Source organism: Ambystoma mexicanum, unplaced genomic scaffold, assembly GCF_040938575.1.
Source record: "Ambystoma mexicanum isolate Mex_15411 unplaced genomic scaffold, UKY_AmexF1_1 Mex_scaf3, whole genome shotgun sequence".
Lineage (NCBI taxonomy): Eukaryota > Metazoa > Chordata > Amphibia > Caudata > Ambystomatidae > Ambystoma > Ambystoma mexicanum.
The window spans coordinates 1,679,075-1,702,188 of record NW_027182444.1 but is presented as its reverse complement, the minus strand read 5'-3'; positions in this window follow the sequence as shown (position 1 = coordinate 1,702,188).

Sequence of the window (23,114 nt, the reverse complement as noted above, 5' to 3'; positions counted from 1 at the left end):
CATCTCATGTTATAGGAAGGGTCTCTGGTTTGGAAAGGGAAAGAGTTGGATATCATATCTCATGCTATAAGAAGGGTCTCAGGTTTGGAATGGGAAGGAGTTTGATATCACATCTCATGCTATAGGAAGGGAATCAGGTTTGGAATGGGAAGGAGTTTGATATCACATCTCATGCTATAAGAAGGGTCTCAGGTTTGGATTGGGAAGGAGTTGGATATCACATTTCATGCTATAGGAAGGGTCTCAGGTTTGGTATAAGAAGCATTGAGATATCATATCTCATGCTATAAGAAGGGTCTCAGGTTTGGAATGAGAAGTAGTTGGATATCACATTTAATGCGATAGGAAGGGTGTCAGGTTTGGAATGGGAAGGAGTTGGATATCACATGTCATGCTATAAGAAGGGTCTCAGGATTGGAATGGGAAGGAGTTGGATATAACATCTCATGCTATAGGAAGGGTCTCAGGTTTGGAATGGGAAGGAGTTGGATATCACATTTCATGCTATAGGAAGGGTCTCAGTTTTGGAATGGGAAGGAGTTGGATATCACATACCATGCTATAGGAAGGTTCTCAGGTTTGGTATTAGAAGCATTGAGATATCACATCTCATGCTATATTAAGGGTCTCAGGCTTGGAATGGGAAGGAGTTCGATATCACATGTCATGATATAGAAAGGTTCTCAGGTTTGGTATTGGAAGCACTGAGATATCACATCTCATGGTACAGGATGCATCTCAGGTTAGGATTGGCAAGGAGTCAGATATCAAATCTCATGCTACAGGTAGGATCTCAGGTTTGTTGTGGGAAGGAGTTGGATACCACATCTGATGCTTTAGGAAGGGTCTCAGGTTTGGAATCTGAAGGAGTTAGATATCACATCTCATGCTATAGGAAGGGTCTCAGGTTTGGTATTAGAAGCATTGAGATATCAAATCTCATGATATAGGAAGGGTCTCAGGTTTGGAATGGGAAGGAGTTGGATATCACATCTCATGTTATAGGAAGGGTCTCAGGTTTGGTATTAGAAGCATTGAGATATCACATCTTATGCTACAGGAAGGGTCTCTGGTTGGAAAGGGAAGGAGTTGGATATCACATCTCATGCTATAGGAAGGGTATCAGGTTTGGAATGGGAAGGAGTTTGATATCACATCTCATGCTATAATAAGGGTCTCAGGTTTGGAATGGGAAGGAGTTGGTTATCACATTTCATGCTATAGGATGGTCTCAGGTTTGGTATTAGAAGCACTGAGATATCACATCTCATGTTATAGGAAGGGTCTCAGGATTGGAATGGGAAGGAGTTGGATATCACATCTCATGCTATAGGAAGGGTCTCAGGTTTGGTATTAGAAGTATTGAGATATCACATCTCATGCTATAGGAAGGGTCTCAGGATTGGAGTGGGAAGGAGTTGAATATCACATCTCATGCTATAGGAAGGGTCTCAGGTTGGAATGGGAAGGAGTTGAATATCACATCTCATGCTATAGGAAGGGTCTCAGGATTGGAATGGGTAGGAGTTGGATATCACATCTCATGCTACAGGAAGGGTCTCAGGTTTGGTATTAGAAGCATTGAGATATCTCATCTCATGCTATAGGAAGGGTCTCGGGATTGGAATGGGAAGGAGTTGGATATCACATCTCATGCTATAGGAAGGGTCTCAGGTTGGAATGGAAATGAGTTGGATATCACATCTCATGCTATAGGAAGGGTCTCATGTTTGAAATGGGAGGAGTTGGATATCACATCTCATGCTACAGGTAGGATCTCAGGTTTGTTGTGGGAAGCACTGAGATATCACATCTCATGGTACAGGATGCATCTCAGGTTAGGATTGGCAAGGAGTCAGATATCAAATCTCATGCTACAGGTAGGATCTCAGGTTTGTTGTGGGAAGGAGTTGGATACCACATCTGATGCTTTAGGAAGGGTCTCAGGTTTGGAATCTGAAGGAGTTAGATATCACATCTCATGCTATAGGAAGGGTCTCAGGTTTGGTATTAGAAGCATTGAGATATCAAATCTCATGATATAGGAAGGGTCTCAGGTTTGGAATGGGAAGGAGTTGGATATCACATCTCATGTTATAGGAAGGGTCTCAGGTTTGGTATTAGAAGCATTGAGATATCACATCTTATGCTACAGGAAGGGTCTCTGGTTGGAAAGGGAAGGAGTTGGATATCACATCTCATGCTATAGGAAGGGTATCAGGTTTGGAATGGGAAGGAGTTTGATATCACATCTCATGCTATAATAAGGGTCTCAGGTTTGGAATGGGAAGGAGTTGGTTATCACATTTCATGCTATAGGATGGTCTCAGGTTTGGTATTAGAAGCACTGAGATATCACATCTCATGTTATAGGAAGGGTCTCAGGATTGGAATGGGAAGGAGTTGGATATCACATCTCATGCTATAGGAAGGGTCTCAGGTTTGGTATTAGAAGTATTGAGATATCACATCTCATGCTATAGGAAGGGTCTCAGGATTGGAGTGGGAAGGAGTTGAATATCACATCTCATGCTATAGGAAGGGTCTCAGGTTGGAATGGGAAGGAGTTGAATATCACATCTCATGCTATAGGAAGGGTCTCAGGATTGGAATGGGTAGGAGTTGGATATCACATCTCATGCTACAGGAAGGGTCTCAGGTTTGGTATTAGAAGCATTGAGATATCTCATCTCATGCTATAGGAAGGGTCTCGGGATTGGAATGGGAAGGAGTTGGATATCACATCTCATGCTATAGGAAGGGTCTCAGGTTGGAATGGAAAGGAGTTGGATATCACATCTCATGCTATAGGAAGGGTCTCATGTTTGAAATGGGAGGAGTTGGATATCACATCTCATGTTATAGGAAGGGTCTCAGGTTTGGTATTAGAAGCATTGAGATAACACATCTCATGTTATAGGAAGGGTCTCAGGTTTGGTATTAGAAGCATTGAGATATAACATCTCATGTTATAGCAAGGGTCTCTGATTTGGAAAGGGAAAGAGTTGGATATCATATCTCATGGTATAGGAAGGGTCTCAGGTTTGGAATGGGAAGGAGTTTGATATCACATCTCATGCTATAGGAAGGGAATCAGGTTTGGAATGGGAAGGAGTTTGATATCACATCTCATGCTATAAGAAGGGTCTCAGGTTTGGATTGGGAAGGAGTTGGATATCACATTTCATGCTATAGGAAGGGTCTCAGGTTTGGTATAAGAAGCATTGAGATATCATATCTCATGCTATAAGAAGGGTCTCAGGTTTGGAATGAGAAGTAGTTGGATATCACATTTCATGCGATAGGAAGGGTGTCAGGTTTGGAATGGGAAGGAGTTGGATATCACATCTCATGCTATAAGAAGGGTCTCTTGATTGGAATGGGAAGGAGTTGGATATAACATCTCATGCTATAGAAAGGGTCTCAGGTTTGGAATGGGAAGGAGTTGGATATCACATTTCATGCTATAGGAAGGGTCTCAGTTTTGGAATGGGAAGGAGTTGGATATCACATACCATGCTATAGGAAGGTTCTCAGGTTTGGCATTAGAAGCATTGAGATATCACATCTCATGCTATAGGAAGGGTCTCAGGCTTGGAATGGGAAGGAGTTCGATATCACATGTCATGTTATAGAAAGGTTCTCAGGTTTGGTATTAGAAGCACTGAGATATCACATCTCATGCTATAGGAAGGGTCTCGGGGTTGGAATGGGAAGGAGTTGGATATCACATCCCATGATACAAGAAGGGTCTCAGGATTGGAATGGGAATTCATTGGATATCACATCTCATGCTATAGGAAGGGTCTCAGGATTGGGATGGGAAGGAGTTAGATATTGCATCTCATGCTATAGGAAGGGTCTGAGGTTTGGTATTAGAAGCATTGAGATATCACATCTCATGCTATAGGAAGGGTCTCAGGATTGGAATGGGAAGGAGCTGGATATCACATCTCATGCTATAGGAAGGGTCTTAGGTTTGGAATGGGAAGGAGTTGGACATCACATACCATGCTATAGGAAGGTTCTCAGGTTTGATATTAGAAGCAGTGAGATATCACATCTCATGCTATATGAAGGGTCTCAGGCTTGGAATGGGAAGTACTTCGATATCACATCTCATGTTATAGGAAGGTTCTCAGGTTTGGTATTAGAAGCACTGAGATATCACATCTCATGGTACAGGATGCATCTCAGGTTAGGAATGGCAAGGAGTCAGATATCACATCTCATGCTACAGGTAGGATTTCAGGTTTGTTGTGGGAAGGAGTTGGATACCACATCTGATTCTTTAGTAAGGGTCCCAGGTTTGGAATGGGAAGGAGTTGGATATAACATTTCATGCTATAGGAAGGGTCTCAGGTTTGGTATTAGAAGCATTGAGATTTCACATCTCATGCTATAGGAAGGGTCTCAGGATTGGAATGGGAAGGAGTTGGATATAATATCTCATGCTATAGGAAGGATCTCAGGTTTGGAATGGGAAGGAGTTGGATATCACATTTCATGCTATAGGATGGGTCTCAGGTTTGGTATTAGAAGCATTGAGATATCACATCTCATGCTACAGGAAGGGTCTTTGGTTTTGAATGGGAAGGAGTTGGATAGCACATCTCATGCTATAGGAAGGGTCTCAGGTTTGGAATGGGAAGGAGTTTGATATCACATCTCATGCTATAGGAAGGGTCTCAGGTTTGGAATGGGAAGGAGTTGGATATCACATCTCATGCTATAAGAAGGGTATCAGGATTGGAATGGGAAGGAGTTGGATATAACATCTCATGCTATAGGAAGGGTCTCAGGTTTGGAATGGGAAGGAGTTGGATATCTCATTTCATGCTATAGGAAGGGTCTCAGGTTTGCTATTAGAAGCATTGAGATTTCACATCTCATGCTATAGGAAGGGTCTCAGTTTTGGAATGAGAAGGAGTTGGATATCAATCTCATGTTATAGGAAGGGTCTCAGGTTTGGTATTAGAAGCATTGAGATATCACATCGCATGCTATAGGAAGGGTCTCAGGATTGGAATGGGTAGGAGTTGGATATCACATCTCATGCTATAGGAAGGGTCTCAGGTTTGGTATTAGAAGCATTGAGATATCACATCTCATGCTATAGGAAGGGTCTCGGGATTGGAATGGGAAGGAGTTGGATATCACATCTCATGCTATAGGAAGGGTCTCAGGTTGGAATGGAAAGGAGTAGGATATCACATGTCATGCTATAGGAAGGGTCTCATGTTTGGAATGGGAGGAGTTGGATATCACATCTCATGTTATAGGAAGGGTCTCAGGTTTGGTATTAGAAGCATTGAGATAACACATCTCATGTTATAGGAAGGGTCTCAGGTTTGGTATTAGAAGCATTGAGATATAACATCTCATGTTATAGGAAGGGTCTCTGGTTTGGAAAGTGAAAGAGTTGGATATCATATCTCATGGTATAGGAAGGGTCTCAGTTTTGGAATGGGAAGGAGTTTGATATCACATCTCATGCTATAGCAAGGGAATCAGGTTTGGAATGGGAAGGAGTTTGATATCACATCTCATGCTATAAGAAGGGTCTCAGGTTTGGATTGGGAAGGAGTTGGATATCACATTTCATGCTATAGGAAGGGTCTCAGGTTTGGTATAAGAAGCATTGAGATATCATATCTCATGCTATAAGAAGGGTCTCAGGTTTGGAATGAGAAGTAGTTGGATATCACATTTCATGCGATAGGAAGGGTGTCAGGTTTGGAATGGGAAGGAGTTGGATATCACATTTCATGCTATAGGATGGGTCTCAGGTTTGGTATTAGAAGCATTGAGATATCACATCTCATGCTACAGGAAGGGTCTTTGGTTTTGAATGGGAAGGAGTTGGATAGCACATCTCATGCTATAGGAAGGGTCTCGGGTTTGGAATAGGAAGGAGTTTGATATCACATCTCATGCTATAGGAAGGGTCTCAGGTTTGGAATGGGAAGGAGTTGGATATCACATCTCATGCTATAAGAAGGGCATCAGGATTGGAATGGGAAGGAGTTGGATATAACATCTCATGCTATAGGAAGGGTCTCAGGTTTGGAATGGGAAGGAGTTGGATATCTCATTTCATGCTATAGGAAGGGTCTCAGGTTTGGTATTAGAAGCATTGAGATTTCACATCTCATGCTATAGGAAGGGTCTCAGTTTTGGAATGGGAAGGAGTTGGATATCAATCTCATGTTATAGGAAGGGTCTCAGGTTTGGTATTAGAAGCATTGAGATATCACATCGCATGCTATAGGAAGGGTCTCAGGATTGGAATGGGTAGGAGTTGGATATCACATCCCATGCTATAGGAAGGGTCTCAGGTTTGGTATTAGAAGCATTGAGATATCAAATCTCATGCTATAGGAAGGGTCTCGGGATTGGAATGGGAAGGAGTTGGATATCACATCTCATGCTATAGGAAGGGTCTCAGGTTGGAATGGAAAGGAGTTGGATATCACATCTCATGCTATAGGAAGGGTCTCATGTTTGGAATGGGAGGAGTTGGATATCACATCTCATGTTATAGAAAGGGTCTCAGGTTTGGTATTAGAAGCATTGAGATAACACATCTCATGCTACAGGTAGGATTTCAGGTTTGTTGTGGGAAGGAGTTGGATACCACATCTGATTCTTTAGTAAGGGTCTCAGGTTTGGAATGGGAAGGAGTTGGATATAACATTTCATGCTATAGGAAGGGTCTCAGGTTTGGTATTAGACGCATTGAGATTTCACATCTCATGCTATAGGAAGGGTCTCAGGATTGGAATGGGAAGGAGTTGGATATAATATCTCTTGCTATAGGAAGGATGTCAGGTTTGGAATGGGAAGGAGTTGGATATCACATTTCATGCTATAGGATGGGTCTCAGGTTTGGTATTAGAAGCATTGAGATATCACATCTCATGCTACAGGAAGGGTCTTTGGTTTTGAATGGGAAGGAGTTGGATAGCACATCTCATGCTATAGGAAGGGTCTCGGGTTTGGAATAGGACGGAGTTTGATATCACATCTCATGCTATAGGAAGGGTCTCAGGTTTGGAATGGGAAGGAGTTGGATATCACATCTCATGCTATAAGAAGGGCATCAGGATTGGAATGGGAAGGAGTTGGATATAACATCTCATGCTATAGGAAGGGTCTCAGGTTTGGAATGGGAAGGAGTTGGATATCTCATTTCATGCTATAGGAAGGGTCTCAGGTTTGGTATTAGAAGCATTGAGATTTCACATCTCATGCCATAGGAAGGTCTCAGTTTTGGAATGGGAAGGAGTTGGATATCAATCTCATGTTATAGGAAGGGTCTCAGGTTTGGTATTAGAAGCATTGAGATATCACATCGCATGCTATAGGAAGGGTCTCAGGATTGGAATGGGTAGGAGTTGGATATCACATCCCATGCTATAGGAAGGGTCTCAGGTTTGGTATTAGAAGCACTGAGATATCAAATCTCATGCTATAGGAAGGGTCTCGGGATTGGAATGGGAAGGAGTTGGATATCACATCTCATGCTATAGGAAGGGTCTCAGGTTGGAATGGAAAGGAGTTGGATATCACATCTCATGCTATAGGAAGGGTCTCAGGTTTGGTATTAGAAGCATTGAGATAACACATCTCATGTTATAGGAAGGGTCTCAGGTTTGGTATTAGAAGCATTGAGATATAACATCTCATGTTATAGGAAGGGTCTCTGGTTTGGAAAGGGAAAGAGTTGGATATCATATCTCATGGTATAGGAAGGGTCTCAGGTTTGGAATGGGAAGGAGTTTGATATCACATCTCATGCTATAGGAAGGGAATCAGGTTTGGAATGGGAAGGAGTTTGATATCACATCTCATGCTATAAGAAGGGTCTCAGGTTTGGATTGGGAAGGAGTTGGATATCACATTTCATGCTATAGGAAGGGTCTCAGGTTTGGTATAAGAAGCATTGAGATATCATATCTCATGCTATAAGAAGGGTCTCAGGTTTGGAATGAGAAGTAGTTGGATATCACATTTAATGCGATAGGAAGGGTGTCAGGTTTGGAATGGGAAGGAGTTGGATATCACATGTCATGCTATAAGAAGGGTCTCAGGATTGGAATGGGAAGGAGTTGGATATAACATCTCATGCTATAGGAAGGGTCTCAGGTTTGGAATGGGAAGGAGTTGGATATCACATTTCATGCTATAGGAAGGGTCTCAGTTTTGGAATAGGAAGGAGTTGGATATCACATACCATGCTATAGGAAGGTTCTCAGGTTTGGTATTAGAAGGATTGAGATATCACATCTCATGCTATATTAAGGGTCTCAGGCTTGGAATGGGAAGGAGTTCGATATCACATGTCATGATATAGAAAGGTTCTCAGGTTTGGTATTAGAAGCACTGAGATATCACATCTCATGGTACAGGATGCATCTCAGGTTAGGATTGGCAAGGAGTCAGATATCAAATCTCATGCTACAGGTAGGATCTCAGGTTTGTTGTGGGAAGGAGTTGGATACCACATCTGATGCTTTAGGAAGGGTCTCAGGTTTGGAATCTGAAGGAGTTAGATATCACATCTCATGCTATAGGAAGGATCTCAGGTTTGGTATTAGAAGCATTGAGATATCAAATCTCATGATATAGGAAGGGTCTCAGGTTTGGAATGGGAAGGAGTTGGATATCACATCTCATGTTATAGGAAGGGTCTCAGGTTTGGTATTAGAAGCATTGAGATATCACATCTTATGCTACAGGAAGGGTCTCTGGTTGGAAAGGGAAGGAGTTGGATATCACATCTCATGCTATAGGAAGGGTATCAGGTTTGGAATGCGAAGGAGTTTGATATCACATCTCATGCTATAATAAGGGTCTCAGGTTTGGAATGGGAAGGAGTTGGTTATCACATTTCATGCTATAGGATGGTCTCAGGTTTGGTATTAGAAGCACTGAGATATCACATCTCATGTTATAGGAAGGGTCTCAGGATTGGAATGGGAAGGAGTTGGATATCACATCTCATGCTATAGGAAGGGTCTCAGGTTTGGTATTAGAAGTATTGAGATATAACATCTCATGCTATAGGAAGGGTCTCAGGATTGGAGTGGGAAGGAGTTGAATATCACATCTCATGCTATAGGAAGGGTCTCAGGTTGGAATGGGAAGGAGTTGAATATCACATCTCATGCTATAGGAAGGGTCTCAGGATTGGAATGGGTAGGAGTTGGATATCACATCTCATGCTATAGGAAGGGTCTCAGGTTTGGTATTAGAAGCATTGAGATATCGCATCTCATGCTATAGGAAGGGTCTCGGGATTGGAATGGGAAGGAGTTGGATATCACATCTCATGCTATAGGAAGGGTCTCAGGTTGGAATGGAAAGGAGTTGGATATCACATCTCATGCTATAGGAAGGGTCTCATGTTTGAAATGGGAGGAGTTGGATATCACATCTCATGTTATAGGAAGGGTCTCAGGTTTGGTATTAGAAGCATTGAGATAACACATCTCATGTTATAGGAAGGGTCTCAGGTTTGGTATTAGAAGCATTGAGATATAACATCTCATGTTATAGCAAGGGTCTCTGATTTGGAAAGGGAAGGAGTTGGATATCATATCTCATGGTATAGGAAGGGTCTCAGGTTTGGAATGGGAAGGAGTTTGATATCACATCTCATGCTATAGGAAGGGAATCAGGTTTGGAATGGGAAGGAGTTTGATATCACATCTCATGCTATAAGAAGGGTCTCAGGTTTGGATTGGGAAGGAGTTGGATATCACATTTCATGCTATAGGAAGGGTCTCAGGTTTGGTATAAGAAGCATTGAGATATCATATCTCATGCTATAAGAAGGGTCTCAGGTTTGGAATGAGAAGTAGTTGGATATTACATTTCATGCGATAGGAAGGGTGTCAGGTTTGGAATGGGAAGGAGTTGGATATCACATCTCATGCTATAAGAAGGGTCTCTTGATTGGAATGGGAAGGAGTTGGATATAACATCTCATGCTATAGAAAGGGTCTCAGGTTTGGAATGGGAAGGAGTTGGATATCACATTTCATGCTATAGGAAGGGTCTCAGTTTTGGAATGGGAAGGAGTTGGATATCACATACCATGCTATAGGAAGGTTCTCAGGTTTGGTATTAGAAGCATTGAGATATCACATCTCATGCTATAGGAAGGGTCTCAGGCTTGGAATGGGAAGGAGTTCGATATCACATGTCATGTTATAGAAAGGTTCTCAGGTTTGGTATTAGAAGCACTGAGATATCACATCTCATGCTATAGGAAGGGTCTCGGGGTTGGAATGGGAAGGAGTTGGATATCACATCCCATGATACAAGAAGGGTCTCAGGATTGGAATGGGAATTCGTTGGATATCACATCTCATGCTATAGGAAGGGTCTCAGGATTGGGATGGGAAGGAGTTAGATATTGCATCTCATGCTATAGGAAGGGTCTCAGGTTTGGTATTAGAAGCATTGAGATATCACATCTCATGCTATAGGAAGGGTCTCAGGATTGGAATGGGAAGGAGCTGGATATCACATCTCATGCTATAGGAAGGGTCTTAGGTTTGGAATGGGAAGGAGTTGGACATCACATACCATGCTATAGGAAGGTTCTCAGGTTTGATATTAGAAGCAGTGAGATATCACATCTCATGCTATATGAAGGGTCTCAGGCTTGGAATGGGAAGTACTTCGATATCACATCTCATGTTATAGGAAGGTTCTCAGGTTTGGTATTAGAAGCACTGAGATATCACATCTCATGGTACAGGATGCATCTCAGGTTAGGAATGGCAAGGAGTCAGATATCACATCTCATGCTACAGGTAGGATTTCAGGTTTGTTGTGGGAAGGAGTTGGATACCACATCTGATTCTTTAGTAAGGGTCCCAGGTTTGGAATGGGAAGGAGTTGGATATAACATTTCATGCTATAGGAAGGGTCTCAGGTTTGGTATTAGAAGCATTGAGATTTCACATCTCATGCTATAGGAAGGGTCTCAGGATTGGAATGGGAAGGAGTTGGATATAATATCTCATGCTATAGGAAGGATCTCAGGTTTGGAATGGGAAGGAGTTGGATATCACATTTCATGCTATAGGATGGGTCTCAGGTTTGGTATTAGAAGCATTGAGATATCACATCTCATGCTACAGGAAGGGTCTTTGGTTTTGAATGGGAAGGAGTTGGATAGCACATCTCATGCTATAGGAAGGGTCTCAGGTTTGGAATGGGAAGGAGTTTGATATCACATCTCATGCTATAGGAAGGGTCTCAGGTTTGGAATGGGAAGGAGTTGGATATCACCTCTCATGCTATAAGAAGGGTATCAGGATTGGAATGGGAAGGAGTTGGATATAACATCTCATGCTATAGGAAGGGTCTCAGGTTTGGAATGGGAAGGAGTTGGATATCTCATTTCATGCTATAGGAAGGGTCTCAGGTTTGGTATTAGAAGCATTGAGATTTCACATCTCATGCTATAGGAAGGGTCTCAGTTTTGGAATGAGAAGGAGTTGGATATCAATCTCATGTTATAGGAAGGGTCTCAGGTTTGGTATTAGAAGCATTGAGATATCACATCGCATGCTATAGGAAGGGTCTCAGGATTGGAATGGGTAGGAGTTGGATATCACATCTCATGCTATAGGAAGGGTCTCAGGTTTGGTATTAGAAGCATTGAGATATCACATCTCATGCTATAGGAAGGGTCTCGGGATTGGAATGGGAAGGAGTTGGATATCACATCTCATGCTATAGGAAGGGTCTCAGGTTGGAATGGAAAGGAGTAGGATATCACATGTCATGCTATAGGAAGGGTCTCATGTTTGGAATGGGAGGAGTTGGATATCACATCTCATGTTATAGGAAGGGTCTCAGGTTTGGTATTAGAAGCATTGAGATAACACATCTCATGTTATAGGAAGGGTCTCAGGTTTGGTATTAGAAGCATTGAGATATAACATCTCATGTTATAGGAAGGGTCTCTGGTTTGGAAAGGGAAAGAGTTGGATATCATATCTCATGGTATAGGAAGGGTCTCAGTTTTGGAATGGGAAGGAGTTTGATATCACATCTCATGCTATAGCAAGGGAATAAGGTTTGGAATGGGAAGGAGTTTGATATCACATCTCATGCTATAAGAAGGGTCTCAGGTTTGGATTGGGAAGGAGTTGGATATCACATTTCATGCTATAGGAAGGGTCTCAGGTTTGGTATAAGAAGCATTGAGATATCATATCTCATGCTATAAGAAGGGTCTCAGGTTTGGAATGAGAAGTAGTTGGATATCACATTTCATGCGATAGGAAGGGTGTCAGGTTTGGAATGGGAAGGAGTTGGATATCACATTTCATGCTATAGGATGGGTCTCAGGTTTGGTATTAGAAGCATTGAGATATCACATCTCATGCTACAGGAAGGGTCTTTGGTTTTGAATGGGAAGGAGTTGGATAGCACATCTCATGCTATAGGAAGGGTCTCGGGTTTGGAATAGGAAGGAGTTTGATATCACATCTCATGCTATAGGAAGGGTCTCAGGTTTGGAATGGGAAGGAGTTGGATATCACATCTCATGCTATAAGAAGGGCATCAGGATTGGAATGGGAAGGAGTTGGATATAACATCTCATGCTATAGGAAGGGTCTCAGGTTTGGAATGGGAAGGAGTTGGATATCTCATTTCATGCTATAGGAAGGGTCTCAGGTTTGGTATTAGAAGCATTGAGATTTCACATCTCATGCTATAGGAAGGGTCTCAGTTTTGGAATGGGAAGGAGTTGGATATCAATCTCATGTTATAGGAAGGGTCTCAGGTTTGGTATTAGAAACATTGAGATATCACATCGCATGCTATAGGAAGGGTCTCAGGATTGGAATGGGTAGGAGTTGGATATCACATCCCATGCTATAGGAAGGGTCTCAGGTTTGGTATTAGAAGCATTGAGATATCAAATCTCATGCTATAGGAAGGGTCTCGGGATTGGAATGGGAAGGAGTTGGATATCACATCTCATGCTATAGGAAGGGTCTCAGGTTGGAATGGAAAGGAGTTGGATATCACATCTCATGCTATAGGAAGGGTCTCATGTTTGGAATGGGAGGAGTTGGATATCACATCTCATGTTATAGAAAGGGTCTCAGGTTTGGTATTAGAAGCATTGAGATAACACATCTCATGCTACAGGTAGGATTTCAGGTTTGTTGTGGGAAGGAGTTGGATATAACATTTCATGCTATAGGAAGGGTCTCAGGTTTGGTATTAGACGCATTGAGATTTCACATCTCATGCTATAGGAAGGGTCTCAGGATTGGAATGGGAAGGAGTTGGATATAATATCTCTTGCTATAGGAAGGATCTCAGGTTTGGAATGGGAAGGAGTTGGATATCACATTTCATGCTATAGGATGGGTCTCAGGTTTGGTATTAGAAGCATTGAGATATCACATCTCATGCTACAGGAAGGGTCTTTGGTTTTGAATGGGAAGGAGTTGGATAGCACATCTCATGCTATAGGAAGGGTCTCGGGTTTGGAATAGGACGGAGTTTGATATCACATCTCATGCTATAGGAAGGGTCTCAGGTTTGGAATGGGAAGGAGTTGGATATCACATCTCATGCTATAAGAAGGGCATCAGGATTGGAATGGGAAGGAGTTGGATATAACATCTCATGCTATAGGAAGGGTCTCAGGTTTGGAATGGGAAGGAGTTGGATATCTCATTTCATGCTATAGGAAGGGTCTCAGGTTTGGTATTAGAAGCATTGAGATTTCACATCTCATGCCATAGGAAGGGTCTCAGTTTTGGAATGGGAAGGAGTTGGATATCAATCTCATGTTATAGGAAGGGTCTCAGGTTTGGTATTAGAAGCATTGAGATATCACATCGCATGCTATAGGAAGGGTCTCAGGATTGGAATGGGTAGGAGTTGGATATCACATCCCATGCTATAGGAAGGGTCTCAGGTTTGGTATTAGAAGCACTGAGATATCAAATCTCATGCTATAGGAAGGGTCTCGGGATTGGAATGGGAAGGAGTTGGATATCACATCTCATGCTATAGGAAGGGTCTCAGGTTGGAATGGAAAGGAGTTGGATATCACATCTCATGCTATAGGAAGGGTCTCATGTTTGGAATGGGAGGAGTTGGATATCACATCTCATGTTATAGGAAGGGTCTCAGGTTTGGTATTAGAAGCATTGAGATAACACATCTCATGTTATAGGAAGGGTCTCAGGTTTGGTATTAGAAGCATTGAGATATAACATCTCATGTTATAGGAAGGGTCTCTGGTTTGGAAAGGGAAAGAGTTGGATATCATATCTCATGGTATAGGAAGGGTCTCAGGTTTGGAATGGGAAGGAGTTTGATATCACATCTCATGCTATAGGAAGGGAATCAGGTTTGGAATGGGAAGGAGTTTGATATCACATCTCATGCTATAAGAAGGGTCTCAGGTTTGGATTGGGAAGGAGTTGGATATCACATTTCATGCTATAGGAAGGGTCTCAGGTTTGGTATAAGAAGCATTGAGATATCATATCTCATGCTATAAGAAGGGTCTCAGGTTTGGAATGAGAAGTAGTTGGATATCACATTTAATGCGATAGGAAGGGTGTCAGGTTTGGAATGGGAAGGAGTTGGATATCAAATGTCATGCTATAAGAAGGGTCTCAGGATTGGAATGGGAAGGAGTTGGATATAACATCTCATGCTATAGGAAGGGTCTCAGGTTTGGAATGGGAAGGAGTTGGATATCACATTTCATGCTATAGGAAGGGTCTCAGTTTTGGAATGGGAAGGAGTTGGATATCACATACCATGCTATAGGAAGGTTCTCAGGTTTGGTATTAGAAGCATTGAGATATCACATCTCATGCTATATTAAGGGTCTCAGGCTTGGAATGGGAAGGAGTTCGGTATCACATGTCATTATATAGAAAGGTTCTCAGGTTTGGTATTAGAAGCACTGAGATATCACATCACATGGTACAGGATGCATCTCAGGTTAGGATTGGCAAGGAGTCAGATATCAAATCTCATGCTACAGGTAGGATCTCAGGTTTGTTGTGGGAAGGAGTTGGATACCACATCTGATGCTTTAGGAAGGGTCTCAGGTTTGGAATCTGAAGGAGTTAGATATCACATCTCATGTTATAGGAAGGGTCTCAGGTTTGGTATTAGAAGCATTGAGATATCAAATCTCATGTTATAGGAAGGGTCTCAGGTTTGGTATTAGAAGCATTGAGATATCACATCTCATGTTATAGGAAGGGTCTCAGGTTTGGTATTAGAAGCATTGAGATATCACATCTTATGCTACAGGAAGGGTCTCTGGTTTGGAAAGGGAAGGAGTTGGATATCACATCTCATGCTATAGGAAGGGTATCAGGTTTGGAATGGGAAGGAGTTTGATATCACATCTCATGCTATAATAAGGGTCTCAGGTTTGGAATGGGAAGGAGTTGGTTATCACATTTCATGCTATAGGATGGTCTCAGGTTTGGTATTAGAAGCACTGAGATATCACATCTCATGTTATAGGAAGGGTCTCAGGATTGGAATGGGAAGGAGTTGGATATCACATCTCATGCTATAGGAAGGGTCTCAGGTTTGGTATTAGAGGTATTGAGATATCACATCTCATGCTATAGGAAGGGTCTCAGGATTGGAGTGGGAAGGAGTTGAATATCACATCTCATGCTATAGGAAGGGTCTCAGGTTGGAATGGGAAGGAGTTGAATATCACATCTCATGCTATAGGAAGGGTCTCAGGATTGGAATGGGTAGGAGTTGGATATCACATCTCATGCTATAGGAAGGGTCTCAGGTTTGGTATTAGAAGCATTGAGATATCACATCTCATGCTATAGGAAGGGTCTCGGGATTGGAATGGGAAGGAGTTGGATATCACATCTCATGCTATAGGAAGGGTCTCAGGTTGGAATGGAAAGGAGTTGGATATCACATCTCATGCTATAGGAAGGGTCTCATGTTTGAAATGGGAGGAGTTGGATATCACATCTCATGTTACAGGAAGGGTCTCAGGTTTGGTATTAGAAGCATTGAGATAACACATCTCATGTTATAGGAAGGGTCTCAGGTTTGGTATTAGAAGCATTGAGATATAACATCTCATGTTATAGCAAGGGTCTCTGATTTGGAAAGGGAAAGAGTTGGATATCATATCTCATGGTATAGGAAGGGTCTCAGGTTTGGAATGGGAAGGAGTTTGATATCACATCTCATGCTATAGGAAGGGAATCAGGTTTGGAATGGGAAGGAGTTTGATATCACATCTCATGCTATAAGAAGGGTCTCAGGTTTGGATTGGGAAGGAGTTGGATATCACATTTCATGCTATAGGAAGGGTCTCAGGTTTGGTATAAGAAGCATTGAGATATCATATCTCATGCTATAAGAAGGGTCTCAGGTTTGGAATGAGAAGTAGTTGGATATCACATTTCATGCGATAGGAAAGGTGTCAGGTTTGGAATGGGAAGGAGTTGGATATCACATCTCGTGCTATAAGAAGGGTCTCTTGATTGGAATGGGAAGGAGTTGGATATAACATCTCATGCTATAGAAAGGGTCTCAGGTTTGGAATGGGAAGGTGTTGGATATCACATTTCATGCTATAGGAAGGGTCTCAGTTTTGGAATGGGAAGGAGTTGGATATCACATACCATGCTATAGGAAGGTTCTCAGGTTTGGTATTAGAAGCATTGAGATATCACATCTCATGCTATAGGAAGGGTCTCAGGCTTGGAATGGGAAGGAGTTCGATATCACATGTCATGTTATAGAAAGGTTCTCAGGTTTGGTATTAGAAGCACTGAGATATCACATCTCATGCTATAGGAAGGGTCTCGGGGTTGGAATGGGAAGGAGTTGGATATCACATCCCATGATACAAGAAGGGTCTCAGGATTGGAATGGGAATTCGTTGGATATCACATCTCATGCTATAGGAAGGGTCTCAGGATTGGGATGGGAAGGAGTTAGATATTGCATCTCATGCTATAGGAAGGGTCTCAGGTTTGGTATTAGAAGCATTGAGATATCACATCTCATGCTATAGGAAGGGTCTCAGGATTGGAATGGGAAGGAGCTGGATATCACATCTCATGCTATAGGAAAGTCTTAGGTTTGGAATGGGAAGGAGTTGGACATCACATACCATGCTATAGGAAGGTTCTCAGGTTTGATATTAGAAGCAGTGAGATATCACATCTCATGCTATATGAAGGGTCTCAGGCTTGGAATGGGAAGTACTTCGATATCACATCTCATGTTATAGGAAGGTTCTCAGGTTTGGTATTAGAAGCACTGAGATATCACATCTCATGGTACAGGATGCATCTCAGGTTAGGAATGGCAAGGAGTCAGATATCACATCTCATGCTACAGGTAGGATTTCAGGTTTGTTGTGGGAAGGAGTTGGATACCACATCTGATTCTTTAGTAAGGGTCCCAGGTTTGGAATGGGAAGGAGTTGGATATAACATTTCATGCTATAGGAAGGGTCTCAGGTTTGGTATTAGAAGCATTGAGATTTCACATCTCATGCTATAGGAAGGGTCTCAGGATTGGAATGGGAAGGAGCTGGATATAATATCTCATGCTATAGGAAGGATCTCAGGTTTGGAATGGGAAGGAGTTGGATATCACATTTCATGCTATAGAATGGGTCTCAGGTTTGGTATTAGAAGCATTGAGATATCACATCTCATGCTACAGGAAGGGTCTTTGGTTTTGAATGGGAAGGAGTTGGATAGCACATCTCATGCTATAGGAAGGGTCTCAGGTTTGGAATGGGAAGGAGTTTGATATCACATCTCATGCTATAGGAAGGATCTCAGGTTTGGAATGGGAAGGAGTTGGATATCACATCTCATGCTATAAGAAGGGTATCAGGATTGGAATGGGAAGGAGTTGGATATAACATCTCATGCTATAGGAAGGGTCTCAGGTTTGGAATGGGAAGGAGTTGGATATCTCATTTCATGCTATAGGAAGGGTCTTAGGTTTGGTATTAGAAGCATTGAGATTTCACATCTCATGCTATAGGAAGGGTCTCAGTTTTGGAATGAGAAGGAGTTGGATATCAATCTCATGTTATAGGAAGGGTCTCAGGTTTGGTATTAGAAGCATTGAGATATCACATCGCATGCTATAGGAAGGGTCTCAGGATTGGAATGGGTAGGAGTTGGATATCACATCTCATGCTATAGGAAGGGTCTCAGGTTTGGTATTAGAAGCATTGAGATATCACATCTCATGCTATAGGAAGGGTCTCGGGATTGGAATGGGAAGGAGTTGGATATCACATCTCATGCTATAGGAAGGGTCTTAGGTTGGAATGGAAAGGAGTTGGATATCACATGTCATGCTATAGGAAGGGTCTCATGTTTGGAATGGGAGGAGTTGGATATCACATCTCATGTTATAGGAAGGGTCTCAGGTTTGGTATTAGAAGCATTGAGATAACACATCTCATGTTATAGGAAGGGTCTCAGGTTTGGTATTAGAAGCATTGAGATATAACATCTCATGTTATAGGAAGGGTCTCTGGTTTGGAAAGGGAAAGAGTTGGATATCATATCTCATGGTATAGGAAGGGTCTCAGGTTTGGAATGGGAAGGAGTTTGATATCACATCTCATGCTATAAGAAGGGTCTCAGGTTTGGAATGGGAAGGAGTTGGATATCACATTTCATGCTATAGGAAGGGTCTCAGGTTTGGTATAAGAAGCATTGAGATATCATATCTCATGCTATAAGAAGTGTCTCAGGTTTGGAATGAGAAGTAGTTGGATATCACATTTCATGCGATAGGAAGGGTGTCAGGTTTGGAATGGGAAGGAGTTGGATATCACATCTCATGCTATAAAAAGGGTCTCAGGATTGGAATGGGAAGGAGTTGGATATAACATCTCATGCTATAGGAAGGGTCTCAGGTTTGGAATGGGAAGGAGTTGGATATCACATTTCATGCTATAGGAAGGGTCTCAGTTTTGGAATGGGAAGGAGTTGGATATCACATACCATGCTATAGGAAGGTTCTCAGGTTTGGTATTAGAAGCATTGAGATATCACATCTCATGCTATAGGAAGGGTCTCAGGCTTGGAATGGGAAGGAGTTTGATATCACATGTCATGTTATAGAAAGGTTCTCAGGTTTGGTATTAGAAGCACTGAGATATCACATCTCATGCTATAAGAAGGGTCTCAGGGTTGGAATGGGAAGGAGTTGGATATCACATCCCATGCTACAAGAAGGGTCTCATGATTGGAATGGGAATTCGTTGGATATCACATCTCATGCTATAGGAAGGGTCTCAGGATTGGAATGGGAAGGAGTTAGATATTGCATCTCATGCTATAGGAAGGGTCTCAGGTTTGGTATTAGAAGCATTGAGATATCACATCTCATGCTATAGGAAGGGTCTTCAGGATTGGAATGGGAAGGAGCTGGATATCACATCTCATGCTATAGGAAGGGTCTCAGGTTTGGAATGGGAAGGAGTTGGACATCACATACCATGCTATAGGAAGGTTCTCAGGTTTGGTATTAGAAGCAGTGAGATATCACATCTCATGCTATATGAAGGGTCTCAGGCTTGGAATGGGAAGTACTTCGATATCACATCTCATGTTATAGGAAGGTTCTCAGGTTTGGTATTAGAAGCACTGAGATATCACATCTCATGGTACAGGATGCATCTCAGGTTAGGAATGGCAAGGAGTCAGATATCACATCTCATGCTACAGGTAGGATTTCAGGTTTGTTGTGGGAAGGAGTTGGATACCACATCTGATTCTTTAGTAAGGGTCTCAGGTTTGGAATGGTAAGGAGTTGGATATAACATTTCATGCTATAGGAAGGGTCTCAGGTTTGGAATGGGAAGTACTTCGATATCACATCTCATGTTATAGGAAGGTTCTCAGGTTTGGTATTAGAAGCACTGAGATATCACATCTCATGGTACAGGATGCATCTCAGGTTAGGAATGGCAAGGAGTCAGATATCACATCTCATGCTACAGGTAGGATTTCAGGTTTGTTGAGAGAAGGAGTTGGATACCACATCTGATTCTTTAGTTAGGGTCTCAGGTTTGGAATGGTAAGGAGTTGGATATAACATTTCATGCTATAGGAAGGGTCTCAGGTTTGGTATTAGACGCATTGAGATTTCACATCTCATGCTATAGGAAGGGTCTCAGGATTGGAATGTAAAGGAGTTGGATATAATATCTCATGCTATAGGAAGGATCTCAGGTTTGGAATGGGAAGGAGTTGGATATCACATTTCATGCTATAGGAAGGGTCTCTGGTTTGGAAAGGGAAAGAGTTGGATATCATATCTCATGGTATAGGAAGGGTCTCAGGTTTTGAATGGGAAGGAGTTTGATATCACATCTCATGCTATAGGAAAGGTCTCAGGTTTGGAATGGGAAGGAGTTTGATATCACATCTCATGCTATAGGAAGGGGCTCAGGTTTGGAATGGGAAGGAGTTGGATATCACATCTCATGCTATAAGAAGGGTATCAGGATTGGAATGGGAAGGAGTTGGATATAACATCTCATGCTATAGGAAGGGTCTCAGGTTTGGAATGGGAAGGAGTTGGATATCTCATTTCATGCTATAGGAAGGGTCTCAGGTTTCGTATTAGAAGCATTGAGATTTCACATCTCATGCTATAGGAAGGGTCTCAGTTTTGGAATGGGAAGGAGTTGGATATCAATCTCATGTTATAGGAAGGGTCTCAGGTTTGGTATTAGAAGCATTGAGATATCACATCGCATGCTATAAGAAGGGTCTCAGGATTGGAATGGGTAGGAGTTGGATATCACATCTCATGCTATAGGAAGGGTCTCAGGTTTGGTATTAGAAGCATTGAGATATCACATCTCATGCTATAGGAAGGGTCTCGGGATTGGAATGGGAAGGAGTTGGATATCACATCTCATGCTACAGAAAGGGTCTCAGGTTGGAATGGAAAGGAGTTGGATATCACATCTCATGCTATAGGAAGGGTCTCATGTTTGGAATGGGAGGAGTTGGATATCACATCTCATGTTATAGGAAGGGTCTCAGGTTTGGTATTAGAAGCATTGAGATATAACATCTGATGTTATAGGAAGGGTCTCTGGTTTGGAAAGGGAAAGAGTTGGATATCATATCTCATGGTATAGGAAGGGTCTCAGGTTTGGAATGGGAAGGAGTTTGATATCACATCTCATGCTATAGGAAGGGAATCAGGTTTGGAATGGGAAGGAGTTTGATATCACATCTCATGCTATAAGAAGGGTCTCAGGTTTGGATTGGGAAGGAGTTGGATATCACATCTCATGCTATAGGAAGGGTCTCAGGTTTGGAACGAGAGGTAGTTGGATATCACATTTCATGCGATAGGAAGGGTGTCAGGTTTGGAATGGGAAGGAGTTGGATATCACATCTCATGCTATAGGAAGGGTCTCAGGTTTGGAATGGGAAGGAGTTGGATATCACATTTCATGCTATAGGAAGGGTCTCAGTTTTGGAATGGGAAGGAGTTGGATATCACATACCATGCTATAGGAAGGTTCTCAGGTTTGGCATTAGAAGCATTGAGATATCACATCTCATGCTATAGGAAGGGTCTCAGGCTTGGAATGGGAAGGAGTTCGATATCACATGTCATGTTATAGAAAGGTTCTCAGGTTTGGTATTAGAAGCACTGAGATATCACATCTCATGCTATAGGAAGGGTCTCGGGGTTGGGATGGGAAGGAGTTGGATATCACATCTCATGTTATAGGAAGGGTCTCAGGCTTGGTATTAGAAGCATTGAGATAGCACATCTCATGTTATAGGAAGGGTCTCAGGTTTGGTATTAGAAGCATTGAGATATAACATCTCATGTTATAGCAAGAGTCTCTGATTTGGAAAGGGAAAGAGTTGGATATCATATCTCATGGTATAGGAAGGATCTCAGGTTTGGAATGGGAAGGAGTTTGATATCACATCTCATGCTATAGGAAGGGAATCAGGTTTGGAATGGGAAGGAGTTTGATATCACATCTCATGCTATAAGAAGGGTCTCAGGTTTGGATTGGGAAGGAGTTGGATATCACATTTCATGCTATAGGAAGGGTCTCATGTTTGGTATAAGAAGCATTGAGATATCATATCTCATGCTATAAGAAGGGTCTCAGGTTGGAATGGAAAGGAGTTGGATATCACATCTCATGCTATAGGAAGGGTCTCATGTTTGGAATGGGAGGAGTTGGATATCACATCTCATGTTATAGGAAGGGTCTCAGGTTTGGTATTAGAAGCACTGAGATATCACATCTCATGGTACAGGATGCATCTCAAGTTAGGATTGGCAAGGAGTCAGATATCAAATCTCATGCTACAGGTAGGATCTCAGGTTTGTTGTGGGAAGGAGTTGGATACCACATCTGATGCTTTAGGAAGGGTCTCAGGTTTGGAATCTGAAGGAGTTAGATATCACATCTCAGGTTTGGTATTAGAAGCATTGAGATATCAAATCTCATGATATAGGAAGGGTCTCAGGTTTGGAATGGGAAGGAGTTGGATATCACATCTCATGTTATAGGAAGGGTCTCAGGTTTGGTATTAGAAGCATTGAGATATCACATCTTATGCTACAGGAAGGGTCTCTGGTTTGGAAAGGGAAGGAGTTGGATATCACATCTCATGCTATAATAAGGGTCTCAGGTTTGGAATTTGAAGGAGTTGCTTATCACATTTCATGCTATAGGATGGTCTCAGGTTTGGTATTAGAAGCACTGAGATATCACATCTCATGTTATAGGAAGGGTCTCAGGATTGGAATGGGAAGGAGTTGGATATCACATCTCATGCTATATGAAGGGTCTCAGGTTTGGTATTAGAAGTATTGAGATATCACATCTCATGCTATAGGAAGGGTCTCAGGATTGGAGTGGGAAGGAGTTGAATATCACATCTCATGCTATAGGAAGGGTCTCAGGTTGGAATGGGAAGGAGTTGAATATCACATCTCATGCTATAGGAAGGGTCTCAGGATTGGAATGGGTAGGAGTTGGATATCACATCTCATGCTATAGGAAGGGTCTC